Below are 24,411 nucleotides of genomic sequence, written 5' to 3'. Positions count from 1 at the left end.
TCTCTGAATTTATCATCTCGACCTTCCCGACCTTTACCTTTTAGTCTCGGAATAAAACCATCCCGTTCATACGTAATTCCACCCCGTATGCGGATGTCCGTGTCGGTACCTGTTGTAAATCCTGAGATCAAACTAGGCTACCTCCGTAAGATTCCTCTTGAAGAGGGACTCTTAATGGGCGAAGCCGTTGTCTCAGTTGATGACGATCAAGCGATGTGTATGGTCATCAATACCACATCAGATCCAGCAGAAATCGAAATTGAACCTCAAGTGCTGGAAGAATTTGAATTTGATCATCCTGATCCATCTGACGAATTTTCCGATATAGCGGAAACCCCATCCGGAATCCACTCACTTTCTAAGCGAGATTGTATGCAAGCAATCTTTAATAAGATTCCTACCAATCATCTCAGTCGCACGGAAAGGAAGCAAATTTTCCGACTTCTTCAGAAAAATCATGACATATTTCACCTCCCTGGTGATCGCCTGGGACGTTCTAAAAAATTCACCTGCAAAATCGAAACCACGAGTGACAAACCGGGTCCGAATCACACAATACCGGTTTCCTCAAGAACACCGCGACGAAATCAAGAAGCAAGTGGATAACCTACTTAAACAAGGAATTATTCGGAAATCAAAATCTCCGTATAATTCTCCTTTATGGATTGTCCCTAAGAATTCTGATGCTCAAGGTAAACTAAAGTAGAGAATGGTTAGTGATTTTCGAAATCTAAATAAGATAACCATTGGGGATGCTTACCCCCTCCCACTCATAATCGATATTTTAGACCTACTCGGTGGGGCCAAGTACTTCAGTGTATTTGACCTCGCCAGTGGGTTCCACCAAGTATCAATGGACCCCAGAGACGCTGAAAAAACGGCGTTTTCCACCCCTGATGGTCATCTGGAATATTGCTGTATGCCTTTTGGGCTTGAGTGTGCTCCAGCAATTTTTCATCGTATGATGGACTCCACATTGAGTGGTTAAAAGGTACTGAACTATTCATCTATCTCGATGACTTTGTAAGTTATGCATCTTCGCTTGAAGAACATGAGGTACGAGTCCAAAGACTTTTCAATCGCCTTCGAGAGGCTGGGCTAACTTTTCAGCCCGAGAAATGCAAATTTCTCTGCACCGAGGTGGAATATTTAGGTCACGTTATCACTAAAGATGGTGTGAAACCTGACCCAAAGAAAATTTCATCCCTTAAAAACGCTTCGCACCCCCGTAATCATACAGAAGCGCGAAAATTTATGGGATTAGCTAATTACTACCGACGATTCATCGAAAACTTCGCTGAAAGAGTCAAACCGATCACTGACCTTACCAGGAAAACTAAACCGTTTGTCTGGTCGGTTGATTCGCAAAGGGCTTTCGAGGATATTGAGAACGCGTTATGCAAAAATTCATTCCTCGCCTATCCAAACTTCAGGCGACCTTTCATATTGGCAACCAGTTCCTTCGATGTTGGTATTTCAGGCATCTTGAGCCAGGAACTGGAGAACGAAGATCGTACGCCTCGAAACCCCGATAAAAATGTTGAGAAAATTGTCTCCTGTACGTCCCGAGTCTTGCAAGAGACCGAGACAAGATACACACACAATGAAAAAGGGTGTTTGGCAGTCTTGTACGCGGTGCAACAATTTCGGCCTTACCTTTATAGGAAGCCTTTCACCTTGTATTCAAGCAGCCCTTGTATGTCTTGGATGAAAGACAGCCAAACTGTCACCGAACGACAAATTAAATGGAGATTCAAACTAAGTGAATACAAATTTTCGGTTATAGTTCGACATCAAATGTCAGAACAATACGCCGAAGGGTTGTCCTACAATCCTGAGGGTAGATCTCCACAGGAAAGGGCTCCAAACCAAAATTCGGTCGAGGAAGTAGTGATGCTCCCACTCAAGAAAACTTCTTGTCCTAACGAGGAAGCCATAGCGGCTGTAAAACGAGAAAGAATACCCGGAAGTAAAAACAAAGCTAGGGTTAACAGCGCTCCACAACCTAGTGATACAATTGCATCCCGATTACGAATGAGACGAGCTACGGAACTGACACCAAACCGGAAAAAAGTAAACTATTGTGAAATAAGTACGACCGAACATGACGTCTCAGAGAGTATCGAAGATGACGTTTTCGAGATAAACCAACCAGGACTATCCTCAGCACCTCAGGCTCCAGTCAACCCGGAAGTGGAGATTGAGCCAGAGCCCGGGCTAGAATTGGAAGAAACAGATGAGGAAGAAGAAGAAGCAGTCCGACTCATAAATGAAGAATATCTGCTCAACGAATTGGAGAAAAGTTCCAGTGATCAGGGAGATGAAAACACACCTGAAGCGATAAATCGACAGCCAATGCGCGAAGATTTGAGAAAATCATTTGAACGCTCCAATAAAGCCCTAGAAAAACGAGCAATTAACGTTTCAGATGAAGAAGCGGATCGTACTGTTCGTCCAGAAAATTATTGCAATCCACTGCCTGTAGTCAGCCCTCAAGTAGCCAAGGAAATCAGAAAATATCTTGAACGGGGCTACTTATCAGACGAACACGACGAATCTGAAGACTCGAATGAGTCCGACGAAGAAGGAGAAGAAGTATTCCTTCGCAAAAATCAAGATATAGAAGGAAACAAAGATTCGAGTGAAGTCAGCTGCTTTGAACCGAAACTCCAAGTGGAAATAACCCCTGCAACTCCACAGACACCGCAAGCTGATGAGATTAGAGAGAAATATCACACCGAAGGTAGAAGTCCTTTCACTCCTATGTGGAAGAACACGGTGCTGAAAGCTGCGCAGGCAAATTGCAAGGAACTTGACTATGACGATCATACAAAAAGCTTTTATTGGAAGGACACCGGAAGTTCTGACGACAATACATCTCCAGTCATCGCGAGGCCTTCTACCGGCCAAACTCTGAATGTCGAAGATGTTCCTGCAGCCTCATCCAGTATGGCACACGTTGAAACGCCAAAACGCAAAGCGACATCCACATATAAAAATCTCGGACAAGAAAGGACCTTGCTGAACGAAAATCAGCAGCCCAGTTCACCAAATCAAAATTCTGCAAATGATGGACTAATCATAGCGGAGATATCTTCTCAATCAGACTAAACAGATGCCAGCCAATCTGAGGGAACCACAGTGATTCAAGTAGAAGTACATCGACAACAAGACGACGGAAATGCCCAGGAAAATGAATCTGACCCTCTCCACACGACTCTGCCGAAAGTTGTTGACGAACACCCGGGAGATGAACCGGCGACAAATGTAGATTTACCTCCTAAACTTCCGAATCAAGCTCCGTGGTACGTATTTGATCCTCCTTTCTCAGATATAGCGGAGGATCTGAGTGATCAACGCTATTCACCACCGGAAGTTTCGTCTTCCTCGAGCTCCGAGTCTGATAGACCTCGGAAATTACCTGAAATTCGAATCAAATTTAAGGACAGTCGAGATGGAATCACTTATGTGAGAGATCACATGGTATATTTCCTGTCCCTGGATTGTGAGTTGGTGAAACCAGTTTCACGATTGTTAAGAGATCTCACTTTCATCGATCAGGAAGATCTGAAGACAGCCAAACCAAAAATGGGTGATGTATTAATCACAAAATTGGGTCAGTGCTTTATCTTCACGGTCTTTGTCGAAAAAAATCATTTCGAGAAAATCGATTTAAATAATTTAATCGAGGGATTACGAAATTTAAGAGTGTCCATGTTCAAACACGAAATCCATACATTCCGCATGGCGAAACAGGGGGATAAATTCGATGATATAAATATAAAGCCTTATCTTATACAAGAATTGGGCGACTGTCCTATCGAGGTAACACTTCGCGAAGGAAATATAGAAGTTCCTACCGAAGATTTACGCGATAAAATCATCGAAGAAAACCACTGCAGCCCTATTGCGGGCCACAAGGGTGTCGTGAAAACTTCTTGGCGAATTCGAGAAAGATTCTACTGGCCAAGCATGAAGGAAAGAATCTATAGATTCATCCAGAAATGCGAAATCTGCTAGAAGAATAAACTCACCCGAATCAAAACAAAACAACCAATGATGATAACCGATACTCCCTTCGAACCCTTCGAGAAAATCTCTATTGATACCGTGGAACCACTTCCTATGACTAGGAGTGGGAATGTCCATATATTGACTATCCAGGATAATTTTTCGAAAGCCGTAACAGCAATCCCAATACCTGATATCCGATCGACCACAGTTGCGGAAGCCCTTGTAGATCGTTATATGTACTATTATGGTTGTCCGAGAGTTATCCTCTCAGATAAAGGTACTTTATTTACCTCTAAAATAATACAACAACTTGCGAAAGCCATAAAAATCCAAAGATTAACGGCTTCAGGTTACTAACCCCCATCAAATGGTTCTATAGAAAGGAGACATCAGCCACTGATAGATTTCTTAAGAGTAATCTCGGATAAGTATCCGGACTGGGATCGATTTGTGAGTCTTGCGGCGTTGAGTTACAATATCAATGTGCATACTTCAACCAAATTCACTCCATTCGAGCTGATGTTTGGTCGAAGAGCTCGGTTCCCAACCCAGTTCCCCGATTATTCCAGAATCAAAACTTATTCCAACTACCTCGCCGAGCTTATGAGTAGACTGTCAGAGGTCAGAGAAATCGCTGCTGATTGTCTCAATAAGGCAAAGAAAGATTCCAAAATTCGTTACGATCGACACATACATGCCAAAACCTTCAAGGTAGGTGACTTCATTTATGTTCTAAAGGAACCACGGAAAAATAAACTCTATGTTTATTATACCAGGCCCTATAAAATCGTCGAAATTAACGAATTTGGGAGTCTGATCTACCTGAACGACAAAGGGAACCGCAAATTGGTAAACCCCAATAAAGCTAAACCTGCTTTTGACCATAAGGCTAAACCTTTATAAAGTTCTCTGTTTCAGATCTTCAAATCTCTCACCATTATGAGACAATTATTGATATTCTTGGCCATCATCATCGAAGGGGGTCAATCCAAGGACGACCTGACCATCCAGCCACTGGCAGACAACCCGGGCCTACTGTATGACCCGTTTAAGAAGATTCACCTGGTAGGAGAAAACTGGTGCATCATTTCTTTCATTAACGTCCGAGGATTGGTCGATATGTATCCCATTAAGTGGGACCATCTCCACTCGACTATGCGAGGTTGTACCAAAATTTTCGGCTCTGGGTCCTGCATGCACTACCTGATGATGGACCTGATAACGGAAATACAAACCTTTATATACCAAGCTAAAAGCCGTTTGGACCAGCTCCTTGAAGAAACAACATCCAAAACTCCACCGTTTGACCGTAATCAACGTGCTCCATGGTTCGGGTTCGTCGGCACAATTGCCCTAGAACTGTTTGGAACCATGGACTACGAAGACAAAGAACATATCACCAAGGAGATCGACAAATTACATCAGGACAATGCCGGAATGGTGCACCTAGTACAGAACGTCATTCACCTCGTCAAGAGTGAGATCAATACTATTCTCCAAAGCGAGGCGCAAATGCAGTCCAATTTAAATAATCTCGCAGATGCTACCACGAACTTTATGAATTTCACCAACAATTCCTTGGGTAAACTCGCATATTTGATGAAAGTCATGGTGCTGGGGGATGAACGAAAGGAGATTGCCAGTAACCATCTTCGAGTCCTGAAGGAAGCTGAAACCATCATAAAGGAAACCAAGGCCGTCCGACTGTCCCCACAAGCTATATCACCAAGCCAACTCTACCGAGCAACCGTCGACATCATGAGGAAGCATCCGGATTTGAATCTACCTCAACCAATTGACCGAATAGATATTTTAACCTTGTCAGCTGTGTCTACAGTAAAGGTAGCAAGGGTGAAAGGTTACCTACTTATCATTGTCACCTTTCCCCTGTTCCATAAAATTCCGTTATTGTCATACGAAATGAGACTACTGCCAAAGCCAGAAAATCTCAATGGTAAAATTCAAACACTGACGATACTACCATCAAAAAGGTTCCTAGTTACTGATCCAGGATTGAGGAGATTCTACCTAGCAGATTCTGAATATATCAAAAATTGCAAATCTATCGGGGACGATTTGTCTTGTCGTCCCGACATACCTTTCCAGTCTGCGGAAGTCCAAGAAGAAGTAGACTGTGAAATGAAGCTGCTTTTGAAGTCAACTGAAGATATCTCAAGAACGTGTAATGTCCGCATCATCCCAGAGTGTAAAACCACTTGGATCAAGCTCAATCAACCAAATTCTTGGGCATATTCGACTTGTAAGAAAGAAAAGCTAATCTTCAAGTGCTTAAATCCAGTTGAAAAAGAATATTACATCAACGGAACCGGAATGGTCTATGTTAACGGTAGATGCGAAATTAGAAGCGGAAAATATATATTCAAAAGCATAGATGAAGAGATCACTCAGCTGAACATCAGCTTGATAAGGTTAAACTTAACCTTGGAAACGCTATCAACGAATTTAACAGCTGAACCCAAAATATCTGTATTTCTCTTCAACGAAAACGTCGATCCGTTGAAAACAATAGACAAATTCCAACCCTGGGAAGCAGGATTGGAAGAAACGAAAAATCGAATGTCCGAAATATCGTTGCACCATCAAGAAGAAGATATCCATCGAACGATGACACCGGGAAACACGTTTATCTTAGCTGTCTTGTGTGTCATCCTCGTCATCCCAATATTCTTCAAATGTTGCGTATGCTCAAGCAAGAAGCGCTGCTTCACCTACAAAAAAAACAAGCAGCCAGGCGAGGTACATCCCAAAATAGTAGAAGAAACCAGACGTACCTCAGACTCCAAATCGAGGTCTGTCCAAATCAAGGACCAACCAGAAGTCATCAAGCTCCAGGAAACTCCACTGACTCTTCCAAGTCGTGTCGTCTTCTCTGTAAGTAAATCAGCAACTCCAACTCGTAACACGAGAGGCCTTCGCCTCTCAGATTTCAACGCTCCGATCTAATCATCTTAAACAAGATAAGAATAATGTATAAGTTAAATCAAAATTTCACGGATAAATAGAAATCCTCTTTTAAAATACTTTAAATCCAGGCCCAAAATATTTTCGGGCCTTTCTGTTACTTTAAAAGTCTTATACATTTACCGACACTTTACGTCACCTTGAAAAAGGATTCCTATTCTACCGGCATAACATTTTAAGAAAAAAAATTATATTACTATATTCTAATTAGGGATTAATTTAGAATTAAGTTTCGGAAAATCATATATCTAAATTCAAAATTCAATCAAAGTTTAACAAATATTTAAGTCACCTGGACATTTGGGAAAACACGAGAATTGGTTATTCCTGTTAAAACTAAAGAAATTATTTTTTTTTAATCAAACTAAGAGACAAGTGCTTACCTCGCACAGCGCATGCGCAACATTATTAACAGCCGCTTCTTACAGCCGTTGACATAACTCCTGAGGAAACCCTATTGTCCACTAAAATTCGCCTTCTTAAAATTCAGCTCCAGGAAAACTTCCTTATTACTCCTATTTCACCTCCTATAATAACAGGAAATGGAAGCAATAAATAGAAAAGATATTTTCTCTCAAAAACGCACATCAGGACTTTACTCACCTCATAATGGTCACATGTTCCTTAAAAATTTTAATTAACTTACCTGGCGAATCGTGCCATTTAACAATAATTAAATAATAATAATAAATTTAAAAGTAAAAAGGATAAGAAGATAAAAACCGCTTTTTCTCTCCGTTTACACTCGCATATTATTTATATCCGAGATTGTATACAGTTATTGAAAAGGATGGGAAGGTTCTGGGTTAAAAGAAGGAACAAACGATCTTTAAGCTCATTTCCTCTTTATTGAAAAGAGTAAATTGACAGCTAAAAGTGACTCGAGAGTGATGCCATCTCCTGATTCACCCAGTAAACGCTGGTGATGATCAAATTGCACCATTTTAATCGAATTCCTCGAGTTTTTCCCCCTCTAGCTCCTCTTTCCCGTCCTCCTCAAAGAGCCAAGAGATCGGTATCCAATCCTCCATCCAATCATCTAAATCCTCGTCCTTTTCCCTCCAGAGATGTTTACTCCAGGCCAGGAAAAGCTCACGCTCTAATCGGTCAGGACAGTAGGGCAGAGAACCACAACTTAAATAATACTGGACAAACGAATAGAATTATAACGTTATGAACACAATTGACCTTGACTTAACACTTAAACACTTACGTGTAACAGATTGTTGCGTACACCACACGAGTAATAACACTCACAAATATGAATTTTGAGGTCCCAGATTGCAAAAATTCTCCGAGTATAAGCAAATTCTGCATAGGTTCTTACAAAATAATAAATGGGATCTCCAAGGTCGTACTTCTGACCAAAAGACACACACATTATGCTAGCTTCAAACCAGATGACTGAATGACTGACTTTGCGCATAAATGGCTAGTCAGCAGTAATAAGACGCGTTAGCCGTGAGAGAGTTATAGCAGTAGAAAACATAAAGTTAAAGAATAAAAATATCATGGGGAAACTCTTGAGAAATAAATAAATGAAATTGCAACCTCTGGAAATCCATTCAAAATTTCCTTTTATTCCCAAAAAAAAAAAATTTTACAACCATTAACGCCTTTTGAATAGCCAGGCGATAGAGAAACCTTTTAAACTTGAGTTCAACAACCGCAAATTATCCCTGTTTTCTCGAACGTCCCGGAAATTTCTCAAAACTTCCAATAAATACCTGTCACGAACCTCGGCATTATCAGTGAAATGCAAGTGCAAATTGACTACCATATACTGAAATCCATAAGTTAACAAATTATAGAGGAAATTCCTTCTCTCATTAAATTTAAATCATTAAAAAAAAAAAAATTAAAAAAAAAAAACAAGATTAATCCGTTCACCTCTAATAGGGTAAGAACACGACCATCGGCATCCAGCGGGGGTGACGGTGGTGCCACAGAATAGATCTAATCGATCTCACGCTGGTTTGTCGCGAATAACAAAATCGGGTCCGAATCCAAGTACCAGCGGGCTTGTACCTCGATGAGAACCTCCTCCAGTGGGATTGGTAAGAGATCTAATTCTAGATCGACAATCTCGAAAGGTGGGCGATTAAAACACATATTTCAGCAACAAATCCTGTAATTACCGAAATTCAGATTGTAAACTGAACCGGACACTACCAAAATTCCGTATTTTTTAAAACTGAAAATAGGTTTTACTAAAAATCAGCCAACTTACCCCTTATCGCAACGAACGTCCACTAGCTATAAGAACAACTCGACTAAAACACTATACTCAAATATCTTCTTTCCTTCAAAAAGAATAAATTAAATAAAATTTAGCATGACCTTGCTAAATCAGCACAAAGGTTCATGATAGTCAGATGAATCAATTATAATTTATACTAAGCTGAACATGAAATTTGTAATGATTTTTAAGTCTAGGGTATTGCGAGGAAGCATAGAAGGTGAATCCTTTGCCTATATTATAAAAAATAAAAAAACCTGTAAAAACCTCTCTCCATGCATTCCACATTCATACATGACCATTATCCTCTATTTTGGTATAATTTTACCTTTTACTATTGTTAGAATCCATCCAGTAGGAGGATTATTCATGTAAAAATCGGGTAATCTACGTCGTCAACGAAAAGCTGTTTGAGAGAATGGTTCCTTTAGCTACCGTAAGATGGTTCCACTTGCCGGTTAAGATCTACTAAGATGAGATCAATACGACGGTCGATAATCAACACCTCATTGATGCTATGCTACCGTGGGAGCGGTGAACGCGGGCAAAAAAGAGACCGATTAACAAACCCCTCCATATGCCGAGCATTCGCTTTCTCTCGATAACTAGCATTTCATGTCACGCGCTCACTCTCACGCATACAAGCTACACAGCCATAGCAAAACCTATACTTACATCTTAAAATTAAAATTAAAATTAAATCTAAGACTAAAAATTACCTTAAAATTATACTAATTCTAAAACTTATTTTCAAAAACAAAAAAACAAAAGGAGTGACCCATTCAGGAAAAAAAAAATAAAAGGAATGTTAATTACTAATTAATAAAAAAAGAAAAATTTTACTTATTTTCTTTTTTTTTTTTTACAAAAAAAAATGGATTATATAATATATAAAAATTTTTTTATAAAAGCGGGAGAAGTTTGTTTTTCTCTCCTCGAAGACTCAACCCGCTACTGGGAATGGCTGATCTTCTACCTCCTCGGGGGCTCCCGGCAGGTCGGCTCTGAAAAAAAAAAAGGAAAACAAAATTTCATTAAACAAAATCACAAAAAAAAAAAACACCTTCTAATAAATGCCTATCTGCCTCCTCATAAAGTCCTCGGCCGTCTCAATTAAGTTGGTGGCCAGTACCCAAATTTCCTCTACATTTGGTGCCACCAACTGAACCCGAGGAGGCGTAATGGGCCAGGAGGCCCGGAAGTATGGAGTCACCACCTCGAGTTCAGGACGGAGAACCCCCACGATTTCCCGTACATCAACGAGAAGCCTCATCCCCAGCAGGGAGTTGATGGGCCTCGTGAACACGTCAATGACAATCCCAAGTTCTAACAACGTCTATAGAAAAAAGAGAAAAAAAAGAGATAAGATTTATGTTTTGGTTCATTATAAAAAAAAACGAAAGTAAATAATACTGACATCAAAATGAAACTGGTGCCTCACCAGTTGAAACCACGTAGAGAACCCTCTGTAATGTCGGCTGGTAACGTACATTTTTTTTTTGTTTTTTTTTTTCCTTTTCTTCTCTAATCTTTCACACACTCCCGAAGTTGTTGGCTTCAATGCTAATTTCGCACTGAGTACTCCCACCCACAAATCGCAAGGAGCGTCAGCGGAATGCGTCTCGAGATAAGACAATAGCCGGAGATCAAATCCTTCGTGTAGACGCGGCAAATCTATTCGCAATTAAACATCGCTAGATGTCGGCTAAATGCAGACTTGCACTGCGCGAATGAATTATTTTCTCTAGCTTATTTCGCTACCTTTCATAGTCTCAAGGTCATCCATAAACATTTGCAAATGTGTACGTATCATATGCATGTAGAGAGATAAATCACACAATAATCTTATAATCCTAATTTTCGATAAATATCCTATGTAATCGTTATGTTTAAAATTTGTTATTATTTTGGTGATCGGAAAATAATAGATTTTAGAGGAAAACTATATAAAATAATATAATAATATATAAAGTCATATCATAAATATTTGCGACATATATATATATATATTATAACGACAAAAATTAAATTATTAATTCCGCGCTACAAACTTCGTTCTCTATCCTTAGCCTCCAGTCTCAATACTATCAGGGCGCCAGGTAATTTTTATCACTGGAATCACCAAACCAGTAAATCTTAAGAATTAGATAAAATTTTTGATCTGTGGAACTATTTCAAAACCACGCATAAATAAAAAACCGGATAATTTTTGATCTGTGGAATTATCACCAAAACCACGCAACTAAATAAAAACTAAAGCTTAACAAAATGCTCAGAACTTATAAGCAAAACAAAAACAGAGACTGGAAAACTAAAAACAGAGTTACGGTATGCCATGGTGTCGCTCAGTGTGTAGGTTTATGGAGAGAGGGAGTGGTCCGGGTTACATCATTCCAAATTCATGTAGATTATCAGTGAATTTGCAATTTTTATTAAACAACAAATAATCTAAAACCTCCATTTAACAATTAACAAAATACTGTAGCTTCGTACAAACAATTCTTCTTTATAACAAAACACTGAATCTAATAATAATGAAATTAATCCTGACAAACAGGTAAATTGGCATCTAAAGGATATTTATCGATACATTAAAAATAAATTAATTAATTACTAGTGCTAATCCACAATTAACTAATATTCAGTAACCTAGAACAATAAATTATAAAAAAACGATATTCTAGAACATTCTCTTCCACAAAACTAGTAAAACTAATGTACATGTGTCTAGTATTGACGTCAGTTAGACGGCAATTGGTTTAATAATTAAACATATTTCGTATAATTATTTTATAAAATAATATTAACAATAAATCGTGAACATGACTCTAAACTGTAACAATATCCCCATAATTTTCTCAGTTCTTAAATATTTTCTTTAATTAAATCAGTAGCATCGTATCTCAAGACTCTGACTCGAACTCAATTAATTATTGATAATTATAATAATTATTTCATACCTGATTACTGATGAATAAAATATCGAGTAACGTCTTACACTGTTTTAAATAATACTTCTATAACAATACTCAATCTGTAGCCTTCCGCAATGCCATGAACTGTAACGCCATTCCTGGACACGTCTGCTCGCTTCGAGCGACCAGAGCTGAATGCTCACGCCCGTACTCTTCGAAGGTCTCCCTTCGACTCCTTTTTTTTCCAATCCAAAAATCCGAAACTAAATCTTATCATTATTTATAACTGACCTCTATATTCTAAATCCATAAATAAATTCCCAAACTCTACCATATCGATAACTGGAGGCTTATACCTCACCAAACGTACTCACTAAACCTGACTTTGAGTATGGATATCCTTGGTAGTTGCTCTCCTGGAACCGACTTCAGCTGGGATCATAAAACTTAAAACTAAGTGACCTATGACTTCCTCAGCGGTACAAGTGGTCATGACTTGTCCTCTGAGGCCTGTCAGACAAAAGCAATTAAAAATGACCAAACGGCTTCCACAACAGCAACGGTCACAATATTACTGTTGAGGCCTGCCAAACCAAAACTCAAAACTGATCCCAATCTGCATCCATCAGATTCCTTTTATACTGGAGCGCTAGCATTTCAGCTAGACCTCTGCAATCTACCAAGAAGTCTCATAGGGATAGAACTAGGTTCTATCATCAAATGATACCGGGTGACTAATTCAAGTCCCGCTCCACGGTAACACTGACTTCTCCACATACTCAAAATTCCAAAACTGTAAACTAAAACTCAAACTTTATCATTATCTCAAACTTTAAATCTCAAACAATATTCCATACTAAATTCCCATCATTCTGATTCTAAGTCTTTGCTATAATTTTTCTTAACAAAACCCATAACTGTAGCTAAACGTTACTCCATATTTAATTCTTAAACTATAACTTAAATCAAAGATCTGTATCAAAATCGTTAATACCTGTACGCTAAATTCTAAGTCTTGAGTTACCATGCTCGTAAATACAGTAAAAATCAGTTGGTGTTTGTGACGTTCACTTTGATTTGACCCCCATACGAAAAATAACGTCACAACTCCCGTCCTCCTGGGGAAGATTTTACGGTACGGTGAATGTACGTCGTCTTGGACTTTATCCTGAAGTCTGAAGCTGATTTCTGCATGCGTTTGTTTTATTGACTCTGGAACTATACTGCTGATACTCTCTAGCATGATCTTGGTTCGAATTCTCTCATCCTCGAAACTTCTAATACTGTTTATTCGAACCCACGACCTGAAACATATAACTGTAGCGATATCGCGTATGTCCTGGGACATACTTTTAATCAAACCTATGCAGGTTTTTGCAAATTTGCCTGTAACTTTCGGTTCCACAACCTCTCATAACTCCACTCGGCTAAAGCCACTGTAAGTACGACGCCGTAGCGAGGTACAAAATACTTTTTTTTCTTTTAACTGTAGCGTGAATCTTAAATCATCTAATCATAGTCCGATAGCGCCAATGTCATTGCCATTTCTGTAACCAGGGTACGGAGTCTTAATATGGTCGACCGCGGTTAGGCGACCGCTCGTCTTCCCGATGTCTGGGAGCCTTCCTCAACTGCTCCCGAGGAACATTCCCTCCGTACTCCTTCTTGTACGGTCCCATCGCCTTCCACTTTTCTCCACAACTGGGACACGTACGGGCTGTATAATTCGCCCTGCCGCACATCTGGCAAAAAGTCTCCCTTGCTTCTGGGCATGCGCTGAAAGGATGCCCTTCTTTACGGCAGTTCCAACAAAGACGTGGCTTGCCCATCCACGTAATCTGCTTCCTCTTGATCTCGTCTGCTGGAGCCGCATTCTCTCGACCTGGAGCTGATGTTGTACTGTGTGCCGGTTCTCGGGCACGCTGGAGCCTGTCCTGCACCGATGTTTTCCCCAGTGGTGTCTTTGGTGGGGTTGGTGCAGCTGATCGCGCCGCTTCTCGTTCCCGAATCTTCTTGTTCCAATCCAGTAAGGATTGAGATGGTGGTCTTGGTGGTGACTTGGGTTGACCCTTACTGGATTCGGAGGTTTGAGCTGGTGGTGCCTCCTTGATGACTGGAGCAGTGCTCGGTGGTGTCGAGGTGGACGACACTACCTTCTTTCCGGTTCCTAAGGTGGCTGAAACCGCTTCCTGTACCACCTCCATAGGTGTCTGTAGCGTAATCTCCGGTTCTGTCTGAGTACTAGAACTACGTAAGGTCAACGGCTGGACCTGTACCCCAAAATCTCGAGTGGCATCCACGTCTCGGATGTCACTCGTAGTGGACCGCTTAAACTTCACTCCAGATAGCTCCTGGAGCGGACAACCTATATCCCTGGGGTGGCTCATACGAACGGCCACTTTCCCCAGTGCCTTGAGCAGACCAGGCTTGAAATAGTCAAGCCACCTCAAATGCTTGACGTATGGGCGGATGGGGTCCCATAGGGTGTTCTCATCGAGCCTCATGGGAAGCTCTCCGGGTAGACCCTCGTACAAGCTGTCGGTCTCCGTGCCTGTATCGCTGGCGTAATCCTCCTGATTAGCCTCCCACTCCTTGCTGTAGCCTGATGCCCCCTGGTTTTCTGGCATCTCTCCCTGGGAGGGATTACTCGCTTCTTCGTCTCCCAAAGGCATCTCTGGCATTGTCGTAGCCGTCAATACTTCGTCGTCGTCGGCGGACAAGTCGATGAGCAGGACCTCTTCGAGGCCATCCATCTCCTCCTGCAAATTTCTTTGGTCTTGTCCCGACATACTGTAACTGTACTCAAAATCTGAAACAAACAACTTATTAAGTTCTGTAGCCTTTAACGTATCATAACTGTAGCAAGAAAGAGACAGAAAGAAAGTCAGATAGCAGGTATACAAGGTTTTAAGTGTTGAATAGAAAATCTTCCGATTACTCGGCCTGCTAAATCACTCAGCTCATATATCGTGCATGATATTTTCCTTGATACAGTGAATGGACCACTGAACTTATCACTCAGCTTGGCTGATACATGTTTAGACCCACTAGACAATGAGAAATGTCTTTTCCACACTAGGTCTCCTTCTTGATATTCCCGATCTCGATGTCGTTGATTATAATAATGAGCTTGCTTCTGGAATGCTGTATCTAACGCGTGGACGATGCTTTTCCGCAGGTTGTTTAGCTGTCGCATCCTTGCTTGCCACTCCTGGAGTGGACCATGTATTAATTCTGGTTCCCCTTCCACCTCCTGTCGAAGTGAACCTGTAGCTGACAATTCTCTTCCTGTGTTCAGGAAAGCTGGACTCGTTTGAATGGAACTGTGGTGCGCTGTTTTGTGGGCAAAGCGAAATTGTGGTAAATATTTGTCCCACTCCCGATGATTTTCGTCGATGAATGCTGTTATCATCGTCTTGAGCACTCGATTAACTCGTTCAACTGGATCTGCTTGTGGGTGATATAGTGGTGTTGTCATATGCCGAAATCCCACTCGCTCTGCTAGAGATCTGATGTCTCTATTTACAAATTCTGTACCGTTATCTGTCAAAAGGACTTGAGGTTTACCCCATCTCCAAATGACTAATTCTTCTAGAGCTTCACTTATCGCTGTACCTGTGGCTCGCCTAAGTGGTCGTAATTCAATCCACTTAGTATACAAGTCCTGTATTACCAATAGATAGGCATGTCCTTTCATACTTTTTGGTAATGGACCCATAATGTCTGTAGCGATCATTGACCATGGCTCCTCCACTTTCTTTTTACCCATGAAGCCTGCAGGTGGTGCTTGTTCCACTTTGGTGCGCTGACAAGTTTCACAACATCGAACAAATTTCACCACGTCCTGGAACATATTTGGCCAATAATAATTCACTGCAAGTCGTCTGTAAGTCTTGTCAACTCCTAGGTGTCCGGCTTCGGGTGTAGCGTGACACTCGGTGATGACTCGCTGATGGAACGCCCGTCTCACGACTAATTTCCATGCGTTGCGGTCTTCTAATTCAGCTTCCACCAAATTTGATGGCTTGTGATAGTATAAGCTTTCTCCATCTACTCGCCAACCTGGAAATTTACCGGGTCTCCGTTGTACGTCTCTTATTCTCCTATTGTACCAACGGTCCACGTCATCCGCGATGACAGCTAGAGCTTCTTCCTGATCTTCTGGAATTCTCGATAACGCGTCTGGAACGTGATGTAGTGCGCCTTTACGATGAATAATCGTACACCGATACTCCATCAACTCTAATGCCCATCTGGCAAGTCTACCTGTTGGGTTTTTCAGATTATGTAACCAACGTAGACTGCTGTGATCTGTAACTACTGTAAACTCATATCCCTCTAAGTAACACCTGAACTTACGAATTGACCAGATGACCGCAAGACATTCTTGCTCTGTAACGGTGTACTTACGCTCGGCGTCAGTTAGTGATCGGCTTGCATACGCAATGACGCGTTCTTGACCATCGATGACTTGTGTCAAGGCAGCGCCGAGTCCTACTGAACTCGCATCAGTCTGTAGCGTAAACGGCAGCTTGAAATCTGGACATGCTAGTACTGGAGCAGAGGTGAGATACTCCTTCAGAGTTATCATAGCCATGTCCTGCTCTGTATCCCACTCCCAAAGTTGACTTTTCTTCAGCAACTTTGTGAGAGACGACGCGATAGTTGCAAACTCAGGAATGAATCGTCGATACCACGATGCCATTCCCAAGAATCTTCTCAGCTGTTTGATGTTACGAGGGGCTGGGAATTCTCGTACAGCTGAAGTTTTCTCTGGATCGATCTGTAGTCCTTCTGAATTCACGATGAATCCTAAGTAGCGAACCTCTGAGCAGCAAAATTCGCTCTTCTCCCGGTTGATTGTTAATCCGGCTTGCTGTAACTTGTCTAATACTTTCTGTAGCCATATCAGGTGTTCCTCGTATGTCTCCGTCACGATAATAATGTCATCGAGATATACGAACACGTATGGATACATTTCTGGACCAATTACTTGGTCAATCATACGCTGGAATGTTGCTGGAGCGTTTGTTAGGCCAAAAGGCATTCTTTTAAACTGGAACAGTCCACGACCAGGCACTACAAAAGCAGTTTTTGGTCTTGCTCGTTCGGTAAGCGGTATCTGGAAATAAGCTTGACTTAAATCGAGAGTTGTGATGTATCTGGCTCGTCTTAGTTGATCCAGTATGCTTGTCATATTAGGGATCGGATAGGCATCTTTTACTGTAACTGCATTTAATTTTCGGTAGTCAATGCAGAACCGCCATTTCCCATTTGGCTTCTTCACCATAACTACTGGACTAGACCACTCACTGTGGGATACCTCAATGATATCCTCGTCTAGCATCTTGTCAACTTCTTTCCATATAGCTTCCAGGAGTATTGGCGTGACGTTGTACGGTTTTTGTTTGACTGGTGGATTGTCTCCGACGTCAATGTCATGCTCTGCCAATTTGGTAGCTCCTAGTTTTCCTAGAGGACGAATATTTTTATCCAGGAACGTCTGTAGCGTGTCTCGCTCTGCTGGGCTTAATGACTGGATTCCACAACAGATAATTGCACATGATGAAGTTGCCTCTGCTGTGAACTGGAACTTGTTGTCAGGTTGTGTTCGTGTGTACCACTTGTTATCAGCAAAATCGATTATCATCTCCATCTTCTTGAGAAAATCCAACCCTAGTACACATGGTTGGGATAGTGATGGCATTAAATATAATTGTGCTGTAGCAGTTTGATTTCCTATCTGTAACTCAACCGTCGTCATTTGATTGACTCGCTGTACGTCTCCGTTCGCGAGTATCACTCGTCGTGTTGGTACGGTCTCAGGCAATAAACGTAGTTGAGTCACTAGAGCAATTCCCTCAGGTCCTAGAAATGATTTTGAGGCTCCTGAGTCTATCAAAGCTTTCAGTGGATGTCCTGCTATCCAAACTGTGATAAAGAAAGCTGTAAGTGACTTTTTGATGTTGTTCTCATGGGTGTTCTGTAACTGATTACTAAAATACATCTCGTCGGGTAACGGTGACTCGTTATCTTTTCCTTCGATTGACTGAGTGAAGTCAATCACATCCTGACCGAATTTTATAGTACCATAAATATCTGTAGCGGTGCCGGTCATACCTTGGCAAGTCCTGTCCGACTCTGTACAATCACCTAGTGAGTCTAGAGTCGGTGAATGACTCACTACTTCCCGTTTCCCGGATTGCAAAAAGGACAACTCGCTGTCGTCACTCCGGATGCTCGACACTTGAAGCAAAAGCGTCGTCGAGGGTCAGGACAGTTCCTATGACGGTGTCCTGTCTTATCGCAGTTCCAACATCGGAACTCGTTAGCTGGTGTTGCAAAAACTGGAGCTGGAATCTCCGTTTTTGACTTCTCTGAATTTGTAACAATACTGGATGCTAGGGGTTCAAGCAAATCTTTGGTAGCCCTAGTATCGTTTCCTTTAACTGGCCGTTTTGTTCTCTCTGAGAACCTCTGATGTTTATTGGCTTGACGGCCATGTCTCCTTAGCTTGAGCGCGTCGAGGTGTTCAGCGACGACCTCATCTCCTGAGTAGTCGTCCTCTTCGTCTTCTACTCCATCATCTTGAGCTGCTCTCAATTGAACGATTCGATGGCGACGTCGATCGCGATCACGGAACTCTGGAGCTCTATCTCCTATAGAACTTCGTTGCTGTAAGTGTCTCGGTTGCGCTTGGTATGCAAACGAGGGACACATTGAGTTGCGAGGTAATGGTGGTGGTCGATAATTACTCGCTCGCTGTATTATACGCTCTTGGCGTATAGCACGACTCTCTAACTCGTCCATAGAACGACAGTCATGCACTGAAATGACTAACTGGAGCGACGGTAGCAGGTTACGATGCGTGTATCTGATCCGTTCTACCTCTGGCCATGGCGGATCAGTACGTGAAAATAAGCCATTCATGCAGGCAATATACTGACTTATTGGCTCTTCGCGGGCCTGCGTGCGATTTGAGATCTCTTCACGTAACGACATTTGATAGTCTGGATCTGCAAATCTGGATCTCATAGCTTGCTTTACATCAGACCATCTTCTGAAGCTATGTGCGCGACCTCGATACCATATCAAAGCCGCACCACGTAGAGAGAAGGGGATGGCTTTAATTAAATCCTCATCTCTCACTGTAACCATACTTAAACCTTCATCGAATCTCATGATGAAGTTCTCGACGTCCTCGTCGAGTGCGCCACTAAACTGTACATGCCACTTATGCATCATGTTCAGCAGGGTGGTTGCTCGTATGGGTGCTGGAGCTCGTGGATCGTAATCCATGTCATTCTCACCCGGAAATTCATAATCTTCAGGCCTTGGCCGTACTGAATGTCTCCCGAATCGACCTCGTGGTGATTGGCGATAATCTGTAGCATTTGCATGCAACGTATGCTGCGTGTGTTCGGTTTGTTGACCAAAGTCGCGACTGTAGCGTTTATTCTTGGGTATCGTCCCAGTGAATCCTGCTGGTGGATCGTTGTCACTTTCGTTGGTATCTCGTTTTTCTGTATCATCACCGCCGGCTGCATTTTCTGTGTCAAACAGCAGGTTCAACGGTGATTGAAAATGAAATCTCGAATCTTCATCATCTTCACTGGAGTTCAACCGTTCACCAGGTCTTTTCTGTTTACCTGGATCACTAGACTTTCCTCGTCCGCCCGTCATTTTAGCAAGCGCTTTTACCGTGTATAATAAACTACCTATTCTGATTTAGACAGAGAAATGATAGTAGATAGAAAAATAAGGAAGGACGAAAATACTGTAGCGATGTCTTATGAGACAAAGAAATTTACACTGTAACTACGGGTTAAGGGTACCCAGTACTCGAGAGGTAGTAGGCTTAGGCCACCTTTTTTTTTTTTTTTTTTTTTTTTCCTGTAGCTGGGTACAAAGAGTGTGAAGGGTAGAGAAAGTTGTAGACAGCAGATAGAAAAGTATTTTTTTTTTTTTTATAATATTCAGCGAGAAATATTTTTAGGTATAATTATTTGGTGTCAAGACTTACCAAAGCCGCTGAAATGTCTTGCTGTTTTACTATAAGCACTCTTTGATTTATTCACAGTTAAACTGAATCTACCGTAAACTATTTTCTGTAGCGTTGACTTAATTGATTTTATTTATTAATTATTAAAAATAATTAATAAATTAGACTGTAACTATTTAACAGTGACTGTTAAATTATTTTGATTAAATGATTTAATAATTGTACAACAATTAGTAAATCACACTGTAGCTTTTCAACAATTAAACTAATAATTATTGAAGAATAATTATTAACCTAAACTGTAACTGTATGGAATCGGTATAATAAATGAAGAACTCAATTTATTATACTGAACAATTATTCGTAATTAATTAATATTACTATTAATTAATTAATAATTAATTTATTTAATTATCTGTAGCTGAATTGAATATTTAATAACTGTATTAAACATAATTAACTGGAAAATGGACGCTATTTAAGCACAAAGAACTTTGATAAAATTTTGAAAAACTGCAGACACGTCTGAAGCGCACAAAAAATCACCAAGGAATGATGGACCATGGATGACTCTATCGGGTGGTGTCGATATGTTCGTTGTACCCCCAACTATTCTTTTGGGTGTCTGTAATTGGTTATCAGTTTCTACCCGAGCGTCTTAGCCAATTAGGGACTCTCTGAGGCCCTCGTACCCACTACTAGTGTTACCCCACCTAAGGGTAAGTGTGGCTGGCTTGCGTTTCCCCGCCAACTTCCGAGATTTTCTGGAATTGCGAGCCTCTCGCTCTAACTGTAGCGGCACGTGTCGATGTCTTCGACTCTGCACCTCAACCCATAGGGGGTGAGAGGTTTACATGCCTCAACTTGTTGTTTACACTACAACACTGTAACTTATAGACGCAGTAACGTCTTAATCCTCTGTATCTCGAGTAGTTAACAAAGACTCTTTGTAGTTCTTCGAACTGTAGACGAATATTTTCATCGGCATTCTTTAGCGGATTATTCGAGTGTATTACAATGAGAATTTTGTTTTTACACTCGATACTGAGAATTATGACAGAATCGTTCACTTATGTTTATCTCTTCGAGACTTTACGATGTACGAAATATGATTCCTTTTATAATTTTATACCTCATGTATGTTATTTTTACTCGACTAACTTAAATACTATTTTAAGCTAGAGATAAAATAGAATAAAATAAAATGAAACAAAATAAAATGATATTTTATGATCGGTATTTTTCTTCATGTAGACTCTAAGAATTAGACAAAAGATATAAGCTAAAAAATAAACTGGAATTTATAGTTTTATTTGTACGATTAATAACGACTAATATTCTGTAGCGGAAATTATTTTTCTTTCTAATTTCTTAATTCAAAAATCGAATAATTCAAATACTTAAATCACGAATTCTAACCGAAAAATCTAAAACTAAAAACTGCAAATAAATCTACACAAAATGGATGAATGATGCAAGGCTTTTAGGTGTTGTGGGCCTTTTGTTTTATCGTGCCCCACGTTGGGCGCCAATTTTTATAACGACAAAAATTAAATTATTAATTCCGCGCTACAAACTTCGTTCTCTATCCTTAGCCTCCAGTCTCAATACTATCAGGGCGCCAGGTAATTTTTATCACTGGAATCACCAAACCAGTAAATCTTAAGAATTAGATAAAATTTTTGATCTGTGGAACTATCTCAAAACCACGCATAAATAAAAAACCGGATAATTTTTGATCTGTGGAATTATCACCAAAACCACGCAACTAAATAAAAACTAAAGCTTAACAAAATGCTCAGAACTTATAAGCAAAACAAAAACAGAGACTGGAAAACTAAAAACAGAGTTACGGTATGCCATGGTGTCGCTCAGTGTGTAGGTTTATGGAGAGAGGGAGTGGTCCGGGTTACATCATTCCAAATTCATGTAGATTATCAGTGAATTTGCAATTTTTATTAAACAACAAATAATCTAAAACCTCCATTTAACAATTAACAAAATACTGTAGCTTCGTACAAACAATTCTTCTTTATAACAAAACACTGAATCTAATAATAATGAAATTAATCCTGACAAACAGGTAAATTGGCATCTAAAGGATATTTATCGATACATTAAAAATAAATTAATTAATTACTAGTGCTAATCCACAATTAACTAATATTCAGTAACCTAGAACAATAAATTATAAAAAAAACGATATTCTAGAACATTCTCTTCCACAAAACTAGTAAAACTAATGTACATGTGTCTAGTATTGACGTCAGTTAGACGGCAATTAGTTTAATAATTAAACATATTTCGTATAATTATTTTATAAAATAATATTAACAATAAATCGTGAACATGACTCTAAACTGTAACAATATCCCCATAATTTTCTCAGTTCTTAAATATTTTCTTTAATTAAATCAGTAGCATCGTATCTCAAGACTCTGACTCGAACTCAATTAATTATTGATAATTATAATAATTATTTCATACCTGATTACTGATGAATAAAATATCGAGTAACGTCTTACACTGTTTTAAATAATACTTCTATAACAATACTCAATCTGTAGCCTTCCGCAATGCCATGAACTGTAACGCCATTCCTGGACACGTCTGCTCGCTTCGAGCGACCAGAGCTGAATGCTCACGTCCGTACTCTTCGAAGGTCTCCCTTCGACTCCTTTTTTTTCCAATCCAAAAATCCGAAACTAAATCTTATCATTATTTATAACTGACCTCTATATTCTAAATCCATAAATAAATTCCCAAACTCTACCATATCGATAACTGGAGGCTTATACCTCACCAAACGTACTCACTAAACCTGACTTTGAGTATGGATATCCTTGGTAGTTGCTCTCCTGGAACCGACTTCAGCTGGGATCATAAAACTTAAAACTAAGTGACCTATGACTTCCTCAGCGGTACAAGTGGTCATGACTTGTCCTCTGAGGCCTGTCAGACAAAAGCAATTAAAAATGACCAAACGGCTTCCACAACAGCAACGGTCACAATATTACTGTTGAGGCCTGCCAAACCAAAACTCAAAACTGATCCCAATCTGCATCCATCAGATTCCTTTTATACTGGAGCGCTAGCATTTCAGCTAGACCTCTGCAATCTACCAAGAAGTCTCATAGGGATAGAACTAGGTTCTATCATCAAATGATACCGGGTGACTAATTCAAGTCCCGCTCCACGGTAACACTGACTACTCCACATACTCAAAATTCCAAAACTGTAAACTAAAACTTAAACTTTATCATTATCTCAAACTTTAAATCTCAAACAATATTCCATACTAAATTCCCATCATTCTGATTCTAAGTCTTTGCTATAATTTTTCTTAACAAAACCCATAACTGTAGCTAAACGTTACTCCATATTTAATTCTTAAACTATAACTTAAATCAAAGATCTGTATCAAAATCGTTAATACCTGTACGCTAAATTCTAAGTCTTGAGTTACCATGCTCGTAAATACAGTAAAAATCAGTTGGTGTTTGTGACGTTCACTTTGATTTGACCCCCATACGAAAAATAACGTCACAATATATATATATATATATATATATATATATATATATATATATATATATATATTGTGACCGCGGATTAGCTCGACTGGAATCCGTCAGTTGAACTATCCCCGCACAATCTCGTTGACGTACCTGATTCGGCTGCTGCAGTTGTTGGGTTACACCACTCTTCGGCTTCAACTCGAGTTATCCCTCGAAACAAATTTGGGAGACTCGCTCACCGGTCGATGATCTTGAAGTCCTGCTTCCTCGTGGCTCCACGTGGTCACTAGGGTTAATTGGCTGGCCGGCAACGACGTCAAAATACTTCCGCCAAAAACCGGAAAACTCCACCCAACAATTAAACTCGTTCTGCAGTCCTGGTGTGGCGACCAGGATTAATCGTCAACAACCCGAATTTATTTTCCGAAGTCGAAGTATTTGTAAAAAAAAAATTAGTCACAAGCAATTTTTAGTACTCGAAGCACGTGTCAGTTAACTCGAGGTACGATCCAGAATGGCGTCGTCTGTTTTTCTTTTTAGGTTCCCGCCTTTAGTTCCGGGCTTCCTCACTTGGCGGCGCGTCGATACGGCCTCAACCAGGCAGTCATCTCCATTGTGACGGTCAGTTTCAACTTCCACTGAGACGGTCGGTCACTTCAATGTCACTCCGGTTTTTCGGGTAATTACTCGATACCTGCTACTATCTGCTGTGAATTCATTTGCTCTAGCTGTTCGTGTGCC

The 24,411-nt window shown here is 40.4% G+C and overlaps 1 long non-coding RNA gene across 1 annotated transcript in view; it reads right to left on the bottom strand.

Moving 5' to 3' along the window:
* The window catches only part of LOC128667769 (uncharacterized), a 36,444-nt gene extending 12,288 nt beyond the window's left edge, over nt 1-24,156 (bottom strand). Inside the window, exon 1 of the long non-coding RNA XR_008403730.1 lies at nt 23,821-24,156. This is a non-coding gene — a long non-coding RNA (uncharacterized LOC128667769). The remainder of the gene's footprint in view (nt 1-23,820) is intronic.
* Between the last annotated feature and the right edge of the window lie 255 nt (nt 24,157-24,411).

The sequence above is a fragment of the Microplitis demolitor genome, chromosome 1, assembly GCF_026212275.2.
Source record: "Microplitis demolitor isolate Queensland-Clemson2020A chromosome 1, iyMicDemo2.1a, whole genome shotgun sequence".
NCBI lineage: Eukaryota > Metazoa > Arthropoda > Insecta > Hymenoptera > Braconidae > Microplitis > Microplitis demolitor.
This window is presented reverse-complemented; position numbering and strand designations above follow the sequence as displayed.